Here is an 11,723-nt window from a genome sequence, read left to right on the forward strand (position 1 = left end):
CTTTAGTCACTGCTTTAATAAACTTTAACTGCCCGGACGAAAATACCCTTCTGCTCATGTCCTTAACTTTTGTACATAACTTCAGGACTTCAGGACTACATGTCCTTAACTTTTGAACTTGGAACTCTAAGTTCAGGACTTTAGGACCACATGTCCTTAACTTTTGAACTTGTAACTCTAAGTTTAGGACTTCAGGACTACATATCCTTAACTTTTGAACTTGGAACTCAAACTTCAGGACCAAACGTCCTTAACTTTTGAACTTGTAAGTCAAAGTTAAGGACCTATTATCCTTAACTTTTGAACTTGCAACTGTAAGTTAATGACTGCTTGTCCTTAACTTTTGAACGTGTAACTGTAAGTTAAGGACTGTCTGTCCTTAACTTTTGAACTTGTAACTATAAGTTAAGGACTGCTTGTCCTTAACTTTAGAACTTGTAACTGTAAGTTAATGACTGCATGTCCTTAACTTTTGAACTAGTGTCCTTAACTATTGAACTTAACTTTTGAACTTGAACTAGTGTCATTATTTTCCTAATTGCTTTTGATATCATTGATACTAATGAATGTTGCATGAAGATCTCGTCTAAAGTTTCTTCTGCTCTCTCTCTCCCTCTTTATTTTTCACTGCTTATTTTACTTGGTGCCATGGACTTTGAATTACACAGGCACTGGAGTTGGAAAATCGGAAAATGTGTAAGATAACAATGATGAAGAGCTTCAAGCAACATTAGAGAAATGGAAGTCTAAGACATATGCTTTGACTGTCCCTCTAAGAGTTGTTTCTCTTAGTAACTCATTTCCTCCAGTGTGGCTCAAGGTCTACTAACTCTGCTTCATATCTCACTTTCTTACTTCAGGATACGATCAATTCAGACCTTGTATGGTGTAAAAGTTGTCTTAATAAGTTGCAAGTAGATATTTCTATACATAGGATCAGAGAGAAAAGAGATAAAAGAAAGGGTAACACAGTCTTTTCATATTAATTTTAATAGATTAGTGGCTACTATTGCTAAGCATTAAAAATACTGGATAAAAAGTAAATACCAGTGTAGATAATAAATTTGGTTCGAGAAAATAAAATCAAGACCGAAAATATCGCAACAATCGTAGCATTTAATTTTGAATATTTGAGTGTACAATCTCTATGAATCCTCCGATTCTTCTTTTCAATGGTAAATAAATTCAAGGGCCTTTGAACTTGATCTTGAATCTATGTTTGTTGCCACGAACAATGATCTTGTTCTTGAGCTTGAGCTTGATTGCTTGGACTTGAACTTGATTTAGTCTTCGTTCTTGAGCTTGAACTTGATTTGTTCTTTGTTCTTGAGCTTGAACTTGATTTGTTCTTCGTTCTTGAGCTTGAACTTAATTTGTTCTTCGTTCTTGAGCTTGAACTTGATTTGTTCTTCGTTCTTGAGCTTGAACTTGATTTCTTGAAATTGAACTTGAAGTTTGAAACTTGTGGAGGATTTTGCAGCGTTTGATCCACGAGCTCTTTCTTGCTTATTGTTATAACTTCTGGTGTCTTTTCTGAGTTATGAAGACCTCTATTTATAGTTGTGGAAGGGAGGAGTTATGATAAGAACAAACTCTTTCCGACCATCAAATTGAAGCATGACATGGCTCCATTTGATTGGCCAGAACATGTCACTTGCACACGTGGCGCGATTTCATTGGCCTTTTAGTGTGACTGGACATGCCTTGGCATTTTGACACGTGGCATGGTCCTATTGGCTCTTCCGCTTGACTTGGCGCGCCACATCATTTGACACGTGGCACGGAACTGGGCCTCTAGGAAGATGACAATTTGAGCTTAATGAAGTAGGCTCATCACTTTAGCCCAATTAAATGGGCTAGCCCAATGGATTAAGACTTATTTATTTAATCCATTTATATTGAACTTATATAATTAATTCAATATATTAGCCCATAACATATATTCGGACCAATGTATCTTGAATTTAAAATATAGTCCAAATTATTTTACGGATTTAATTTTAATAAAATTTATATGCCCACAAATGCCCCATACTTCAAGACTTGACGGGTTTAAGCGTATCCAACTCCAAAAGACGAGGCTTGAAGTATTAGCAAAATATTTATTTTAGTATGAATACTCCCGGAAACATATTCAAGTAATGTAAAATATATTTGTATTTCACAATACATATTAATCACGTGGACTAGTGTAAGCACGTAGGCCAAGCTTCTTTTATTTGATTTGGAACTTTTCCTCACATTAGTACCTTATACCAAACATTTGTTCTCATGGAAAAGTAACACAGAGGAACCCACATACACATAGCATACAAACATCGTATTTGCATATTCCATATGACTAGAAAATAGGAAATCATGAGCTTCAGTTAACTTGAACTTTGTCGTATATTAGTTTCTGATTCCCACTTGAACTCGAAGAAGCTAAGTAGTCATAAGATTAGAGCCAACTAGGTAATTCCGTGAAATTACACCGCCGCCTTAGCAGTCCAAATTCTTTTCGGGAACTGATTCCGTGATTCCCACATCGTCAATATGCTAAAGTAAATCATCTATGAAGATCTATATAAAGACATATGCCTGTATTTATTGAGCATCAATTAGAAGTATCTGCAAGCCACTTGAGTCTATTTTTTGTGGACTCGGAAGCATTAATGCGAAGGTAATTTTTTCTACTTTTCCTGTGCTTTTCTTGTTTTGTTGTCTTTTTTTTTGTATGTCAAACGAGAAAGATATGTTCTTGTTCAACAAGATGATCTACACATGAAGAAGGCGTTCTTAGGGTGTGAGGGGATGGATACTCATCCCTGCCCAAATATCGGAGAGATTACTCTCAAAACGGCCCGACTATCAGAGAGATACCTCTTAATGTGGCCTGACTATCGGAGAGATTACTCTCAATGTGGCTCGACTATCGGCGAGGCCAACTTAAGGTGCAAAGAGACTCATATGTCCACCTTAAGATTGGAAAGTTATAGTTCCTTTCAAGGACAAACTCGCGAAGAGGCCAACTTAAGGTGCAAAGGGACTTATATGTCCACCTTAAGATTGTAAGACTTATATGTCCACAGAATGTGGCTTGACTATCGAAGAGATTACTCTCAAAATGTCCATAGAATGTGGCTTGACTATTGGAGGGATTACTCTCAAAATGTCCACAGAATGTGGCTTGACTATTGGAGAGATTACTCTCAAAACGGCCCGACTATCGGAGAAATTACTCTCATTGTGGCCTGACTATCAGAGAGATTACTCTCAATGTGGCTCGACTATCGGCGAGGCCAACTTAAGATGCAAAGGGACTTATATGTCCACCTTAAGATTGGATAGTTATAAAGCTTCAACTCGAAGACGACATCGACTTGAACACTTGGAAAACTTTGAAGATTTGGCGGACTTTGTAGATTTCAACTCGAAGATTCGGAGGGCTTAAACAATTCAACTTTAAGACCGACGAATTTGAAGACTTAAACTTGAAGACCGACGAACTTGAAGACTTCAACTTTGAGACTTGAAGGGCCTAAATATTTCAACTTGAAGATCATCGAATTTGAAGACTTCAACTTGAAGACTAACGGACTTGAGGACTTCAACTTTTGAGACTTGGAGGGCCTAAATATTTCAACTTGAAGATCAACATATTTGAAGACTTCAACTTGAAGACCGACAGACTTGAAGAATTCAGCTTTGTTGATTTCAAGAAAACTAGACTTCCAGATTTAGAACATATCCAAAATTCTCAATCAAACAACTTCAGAATCGTCCCAGATAATATTTTGAAATCAACTTTATATTGCACCACGCCATCAATTCCAGGTTTGCGCAGTCTCACAAAAATTCATATCTTAGTATGGAAGCCTCGGAATCGGAAGATATCTTACTTGCCATCAATCGAAATTTAAGAGCCATATTCTCACAAATATCTTGAGTTCAAGTCTCACTGAATTTGAAACGTTGTGCCAAGCAATCCTTTTCTTATACTTGTGCTTCCTTTTGATGTCTCTCTTCTCTTCCCTTTTTTTAAGGCAGAGGGCGAACTTGGAGACCAACAAATTTGAAGGTTTGGCAAACCCGAAGACATAGAGAATCCCTGGACTTCAATGCAAATACTTGACATCCTCCTAAAATCGGCCCATCGAAGATATCAATTTACCATGGAGGGTTGCCCCCTTTAAATCAAATGAGGTCAAAGTTTAGTAGGAGGATGGCATTTCAGCTTGATCTTACATTCCTTCATACTTCATTCGAACAACAATTGGGGCAATATGTATCTTTGAACTTATGCGACTGAACTTAGAATGAAACTCTAAGCTGCCTACGTACCTCGGTGAAGAGGATCAAGTCATACCGTAGTTCAGACTAGGTAATGTTTTTTTACGTCCTAAATTTTGCCTAGGCCGCCTCTTTTGAGATTTTCAACCTAGCGGACTTTTTTTTGGGCCGTACACAGTTTATACTCTTGCGGTCCAGGAGTGTGGCAACATACAGTTTAGGCTCATGCGTCAAGGAGCATCATGACTTGCAGTTTAGGCTCATACGTCGAGGAGCGTTGCAACTTCAAGGATAATACTTCTTCAAAAACTTGCCATTGATAGGGCCGATTCTCATACCATCTGCATCAACCAGTTTGTAAGCCCCACTTGAGTAAGCTTCTTGTACGATATATGACCCATTCCATTTTGAAGTGAACTTCCCTACAGGTTTATGGGAAGTAATTATGGGTCTTCATACGGCAAGGACTTGATATCCTACTTGAAAGGATCTCGGGCGAACTCTTTTATTGAAGGCGTGAGATAATCGAGCTTGATAACATTCAAGACTCTGTTGAGCTTCCAATCTCTTTTCATAAAGAGCTTCCAACTCTTCTAAAGAAGTCGAGCATTTTCTTCATCAGTGATCCCTTTTTGAATAGCCAGTCGCAATGAAGGTATTTGACGCTCAAGTGGCAAGACGGCTTCGACTCCATAAACGAGTGAATAAGGAGTCGCCTGTGTTGGCGTGCGGTGAGTCGTCCTATATGCCCATAGAGCTTCTTCCATACGGTCATTCCAATCTCATTTGGATTTGGAGACAACTTCTTTAACAAGTTGCATAGAGTCTTGTTGAATGCCTCAGCTAGACTATTGGCGGCAGCATTGTACATCGAAGAGTTACGTTGCTTGAAGCCAAAGAGATCACAAATCTTGTTCATCAACCTATTATCGAATGACTTTCCATTATCCGTTATTATGTAACGAGGAATGCCAAAGTGATAAATAATGTTTACTTGGATGAAACTTGCAACATTTTCCTTCTTTACTTCTTTAAGAGCAACAGCTTCAGCCCATTTTGAGAAGTAGTCAGTTGCAGCCAAGATGTATAGGTGCCCACCAGAGGACTTTGGCAGTGGTCTAACAACATCCAATTCCCAAGCGTCAAATGGCCAGGATGCAACAGTTGGGTGCAACACTTCTGGAGGTTGATAAATAAAATTCGCATAGAATTGACAAGCCTTGCATCTTTGAGCGTAGTCCAAGCAATCTTTTACCATCGTTGGACAATAATATCCCATCCTTTTTATATGGAAGTGAAGCTTTGGTCCGGACTGGTGTGACCCACATACCCCAGAATGTGCCTCTTGCAAAGCTTGGAGAGCTTCTTCTTCTCATAGGCATCGTAAGAGTACTCCCTTGAATGACCTTCTATATAGAGTATCCTTGTAGTAAAGGAAGCGAGGTGCACAACGATGGATTTCAGTCCTTCTCCTCGGATTTTCTGGAAGTATCCCATAGCATAAGTAGTCGATAAAGGGTTGTCACCATTCTTCTTTCTCAACTTCAGAAACAGTAACAAGATGCTTGAGTTCGTCTTCTTCACCTTCAGCCTCATTTGGCGGCGGTACTACCCATTTTTGGCAGGCGGTAACTTGTGCTTGTTTAGGCAGGGCTAATGATGAAGCTAGAGCAGCTAAAACATCAGCCTTCTTATTTTCTTTCCTTGGCACATGCTGAATAGTCACATCACCGAGCCACCCCATCAACTTTTATGGGCATAGTTCAGGCTTTTTAACCTCGTAACTACCCAAAAGATGATTGACCACTAACTGGGAGTCACCAAAGACTTGCAATTGCAATTGCTTTATATCATCGACCATTTCCAGACCAAGTATTAATGCTTGATACTCAGCAACATTGTTGGAACAAAGTTGTGTCAAGGTGAAGGAGTAGGGAAAGACTTCACCTTGGGGAGTGACAAATACTACGCCAGCCCCGGCTCCCCCACGATGCGCAACACCATCAAAGTACATCTTCCATGGAGGTTGAACTTCAACGACCATTGCGTCCTCATCAGGTAGTTCATCAGTTAGCTCCCAGTCATCAGGTATCGGATGATCTGCCAAGAAGTCTGCCAATGCTTGTCCTTAAACAACCTTCTGAGGGATGTACAAAATCTCGAATTGTTGAAATTGGAGGTACTATCTCGCTAGTCGATCACTAAGAACAGGTTTTGACATCACGAACTTGATGGGATTTGCTTTAGAAACAAGACGGACAACATGAACCTGAAAGTAGTGCTTCAACTTTTGAATTGAGAAGACTAGCGCCAAATACAACTTTTCAATTGGCGAATAATTCAACTCGTTAGGTGTCATAAACCTGTTCAAGTAGTAAAGAGAGTTTTCTTTCCCCTCACTATTTTTTTGGGCCAAGAGTTCTCCAACAGACCTTTCCTGCGCCGCAATGTATAGTATCAATGGCTTTCCAGGTATAGGTGCTGCTAAAACTCGAGGCTTCATCAAGTAGGTTTTGATACTTTCGAAGGCATTGCTACAAGCTTGGTCCCACTTGAAAGGAATGCCTTTCTTCATGAGGCGACTAAATGGTTGGCACCTCCCAGCCAAGTTTGATATGAATCTTCTAAGGTATGCTAGCTTTCCTTGCAGACTTTTCAATTCATGGATATCTCGAGGCTCATGCATTTTCAAAATGGCATCCACTTTGGCTTGATCAATTTCGATCCCTCGATGTCGGACAATGAAACCAAGGAACTTTCCAGAAGTAACTCTAAAGCACATTTCAACGGATTCATCCTAAGTTGGTACCTCCGGAGTAATTCAAATACCATCCTCAAGTCTTTCATGTGGTCGCCCTTCTCTCTTGATTTCACCACCAAGTCGTCAACATAGCATTCGACATTCTTGTGGAGAAGATCGTCTAAAATATTCTGTATAGCCCTTTGGTAAGTAGCACCAGCATTCTTCAAGCCAAAATGCATTACCTTGTAGCAATAAATACCCTTGGGGGTGCGAAATGAAGTAAGATCTTCATCTTTTGGTGCCATGCGAATTTGGTTATAGCCCGACGAACCGTCTATGAAAGACATTGCCTCGTAACCAGTAGTAGCATCGATCATCAGCTCTGGAATAGGAAGCGGGAATTCATCTTTGGGACATGCATTATTGAGGTCCCTGAAGTCAACGCATACTCGAATCTGGCCATTCTTCTTCCTTACAAGGACAATACTTGAAACCCATGTTGGGTATTTAACTTCCTGAATAAATCCAGCTTCAATAAGTTTGTTAACTTCAGTTTCAATCAGGGGAACCAAGTCCGGCCTAAAATGCCTTTGAGCTTGTTTAACAGGGTGAGCACCATATTTGACTGCAAGGTGATGGATGCTACTTTCGGGTCCAATCCAGGCATCTCTTTGTAACTCCAATCAAAGACATCCATGAACTCTTTGAGTAACTAAATATAAGTTCTCTCTTAATTAGCTTCTAGTAAAGCACTTAGGTAGGTGGGTCTTGGTTCTTCATCGGTGCCAAGATTAACTTCTTTTAAGGCATCAACTGTCGTCTTCACTCCTTCTTCAAGTTCAGGTGGAGCATATTTTGCATCTTCATCTTTTTGAGGGTCCCCCATCATTGAAGGATATATGATAACACGACGAAACATCCTCCAATTCCGCATTATCTTCCATTGAAGATGGAATGCCATTCTCGACTTGTACAGTAACATGATACGAAGAACCCACACTTTCTTCGTCTACATCACATTTCTTAGTATAGACCACAATATATGGCTTTACCTTCAGTACTTCTTTACATGAAACCACAAGCTTTGTTTGTCGCCTTATTCTAGAAGGAACCAAACTTTGGAAATCCTTAGAGATCTCCTGGATTTTGGGTGAAGCAGGTGTTCTTATGCTTTAAAAGTTTCTCCGGAACTTGTTCCCCTTCTTTAGTGGACCCAATCTTTCAAACACAAAGGTCCTCACAGGTGATTTTCCAAGTCGATCAAAGATAGAAGGCTTGTTAGAAGTGGATGATTCATCTTCTATAGTGATATAATTGCCGCTCACCCTTCTTATTGAGATGCGCACTAATGGTGGTTGCTTGTATCCTAAACCTTCACATGGTTGCCTCGTTGCAGCTTCTGATGGGAGCTTCCCTAACTTTGATGGCTCAATGGGATTGTATCCAGCTTTTGCAAATAGATTGTAAGCGTTAAGGTCAAAACCTTCATCTGTTCGCTTTGTAGGGAGTGCCACATTCTGCAAACGATTTTGGGCTACAAACCCTGAAAGCGGCATTAAGGACGACTTTACTGCCTCAATTCGTTTAACCGGAAGAGTTAACTCCTTTAGCATGTTAGCTTGGCAATTAGATGGTTCACCTTCGTCTTTCTTCCTTTTAGGGACATATTGGAGCGCCGGACTTTCTTTCTTGCCATAAAACATAATATTCCCTCTATGAGATTTATTCGCATTGAGTTGTACCTCCTTACTAACAGCTTTGGCTTCACCAGTAGTCACCTCTTCTCTTTTAGTTGAGGGCTCTTTATTCTTGCTTTTCATGCCATCATCAGCTTTCAGCTCCTTCACAACGCGGTTCTTCAAGTAGAACTTTGCATCGGCGAAGTGTGACTCAGCCTTGGTGAATGGCTCATCATCAGCAACTACTGTCTTCTCGACTTCACCCCAGTAGTATTTTAAACATTGATGGTAGGTATATGGAACTCCTTTATTCTCATGTATCCAAGGCCTAACAAGCAAAACATTGTATGAAGTCTTCGCATCGATCACATGCAACCATGCACTTGATTGCATATCTTCAATAGTGATTCCCAGTCTGATCGCGCCTATGGCTCTTTGCCCTCCTTGGTTGAATCCTTGGATCATCACACGACTTCCTGAGAGTTCATTCATAGGAATACCAAGTTCTTTCACTGTGTGGATTGGCAAAATATTCACTGAGTATCCTTCATCAACCAAAATCGATTTACCCTTTCATCGCGCATATAGCCAACTAGCTACAATGGGCGGTTATGAGGAGTGTCACCTAGCAAAAGATCGTCATTTGTGAACGTGACCTTTTCCTCACAAGCATTAACTTCTTGAGGAGTGGACTCGACGGGCTTTTCCGAAGATGGTGCCAACGGAAGGTCATCACTCTTTTCTTCCCCTTTGTCAGCATGGCAACAAAAGGCGTCAGTGCCCTCAAGGGAAATCTTCGTGCGGAACCAACTTGGTAAAAACTCCTCCAAGGTCACTGGATTTCGCGGCTTTTGAGGATGGTGCATCTCCACTTTTGCTTTATTCAAATGCCTAACTAGATTCTTTTTCGTTGGTCTTTTTATCATCATCTTCCTTGTTGGTTGTTCTATTGATCCTTTTCATGGGCTCCTTTTGTGGTGCCTATGACGAGTCACCAATGTCCAACCTTTATCATCATCGAGTTGATTGACTTCAGCTTTGTTGCTCTCCAGTAATCCTTCATCTTTGCTTTCTTTAAAACCGTATAATTCATCCGAACTGAATGAGCCAAAGGTGATAGAGACTTGGTTTGCGCTTGCTTTCTCATCTTCAAACACGATCTTCTTTTCGCGATCCAAGTCCATGACTTTGTCCTTAAAAACAAGGCACTTATCCAGAGGGTGGCTTACAAGTTGGTGATATTTGCAGTAATTTGGGTCATTTGTTTCCCCAGCTTCATTTGGTCACTTCATCTCCGGAAGCTCAATAAGATATAACTCGAGGAGTTCTTCGAAAATGGCTGGCACATCAAAATCCAGAAATAGGTACTCCTTCTCTTGCATTTCTTTTAGAGTCAACTTTCCACTTGGCTTATCTTGAAAAGAAGTGGATTTCATACTCTGCTTCTTGCTCACCTTCATCGTGAACTTCACAGGTGACGAGTTGATATTCATAGCTTCTTTGCTTTCAGACTTGGGTACAAACTTGCCCCACTTCCTAACTTTTTGCTTGTCATTCCCTTTGCGAGGTTCATAGATGGGCAGCGTTTCATTTCCAGCGGAGGCCATGCTCAATTCCATGTCATGGGCACGAGTTGCAAGTTCTTCAAATGTGTCAGGCTTGATACCTTGCAAGATATAGCGCAATCCCCAATGCATGCCTTGGATGCATACCTCTATGCATGAAGCTTCACTAAGCCTGTGTTTGCAGTTGAGGCTTGCATTCCTCCAACGATTGATAAAGTCAATAACTGGTTTCCCCTTTCGTTGACGAGTATTTGTAAGTTCTATCATACTCACAGTACGTCTCGTACTATAAAAGTGATTGAGGAACTCTTGCTCTAGTTGATCCCAGCTATCGATAGATCCAACCTCGAGGTCCGTGTACCATTCAAAAGCATTTCCTTTTAGCGAGCGGACAAACTGCTTGATGAGGTAATCTCCATAAGTCCCAGCATTGTTGCATGTCTCCACGAAGTGCACAACATGTTGCTTTGGGTTACCTTTACCGTCAAACTGTTGAAACTTTGGAGGTTGATAACCAGCAGGCATCTTCAACATATCGACCCTTGCAGTGTACGGTTTTGCATATGTAAGGGAGGATTTGGCAGCAACTTCATATTTGTTCTTAATGGTTCCTTCGATGAACTCCTTCACTTGATCGATTGGAATCATCCCTTCAGATGAGACAGGGATAGCCTTAGTGGATGCTGCTTGTCTTGGGAGAGAGTCACTCTCTAAAACTTCTGGGAGCTTGCCGGGTGCATGGGTGGATTCTTCTTCCATCAAGATTCCCACCCTGTCTGTTAGCTTGTCAATTCTAGCCTCTTGATTTTGCATGCATTTGGTCAAGCCAGCGATTGCTTCCGTCAAGTTTGCCAACTTCTCCTCCATAGATGAAGTGTTTGTCAACATGGCTTGCATGATTGTCGTGGACAACAGAGAGTAGCATGGATTTTCACACAGATTGATCCTTGATTGGCTCACGCTATGTGGTGTAAGTGGGGAGAATCCATCACTTGAAGCATCATCATCTTCCTTCATAGCAGAGTGCTTGGATCCAGAGAGGTCAAGCAAAGCAAGAGTTTTCTTGATCTTTTCAGCAACATCGCTTCCTCCTTCAGATGCGTTTGTGGAAGATCTTGCTCCTTTTGAGGATGAAGATCCGAAAATAGGGGTTGATGCAGACGACACTTGGGGTGATTTTTGTCCTAGAGAGCTTGCTTTGCTCCTCGTAACTGGTCCGAAGCTTCCAAAGGTAACATCGAGGGTGTTTTCCACATCAGCACAGAACCTGGAGTTAGCAGCCTTGGCGGAAGTTGAATCGGAGTTGATTTTCTTTGAAGCCATTTCAATGTTCTTGAACTTTGGTGATTGAAAAGTTGAGATGAGAGGTAGAGATTGTCCCACTGGGCGTGCCAGAATTTGTAGATAATAAATTTGGTTTGAGAAAATAAAATCAAGACAAAAAATATCGCAACAATCGTAGTA

The sequence above is a fragment of the Nicotiana tabacum genome, chromosome 3 (genome assembly GCF_000715075.1).
Source record: "Nicotiana tabacum cultivar K326 chromosome 3, ASM71507v2, whole genome shotgun sequence".
Lineage (NCBI taxonomy): Eukaryota > Viridiplantae > Streptophyta > Magnoliopsida > Solanales > Solanaceae > Nicotiana > Nicotiana tabacum.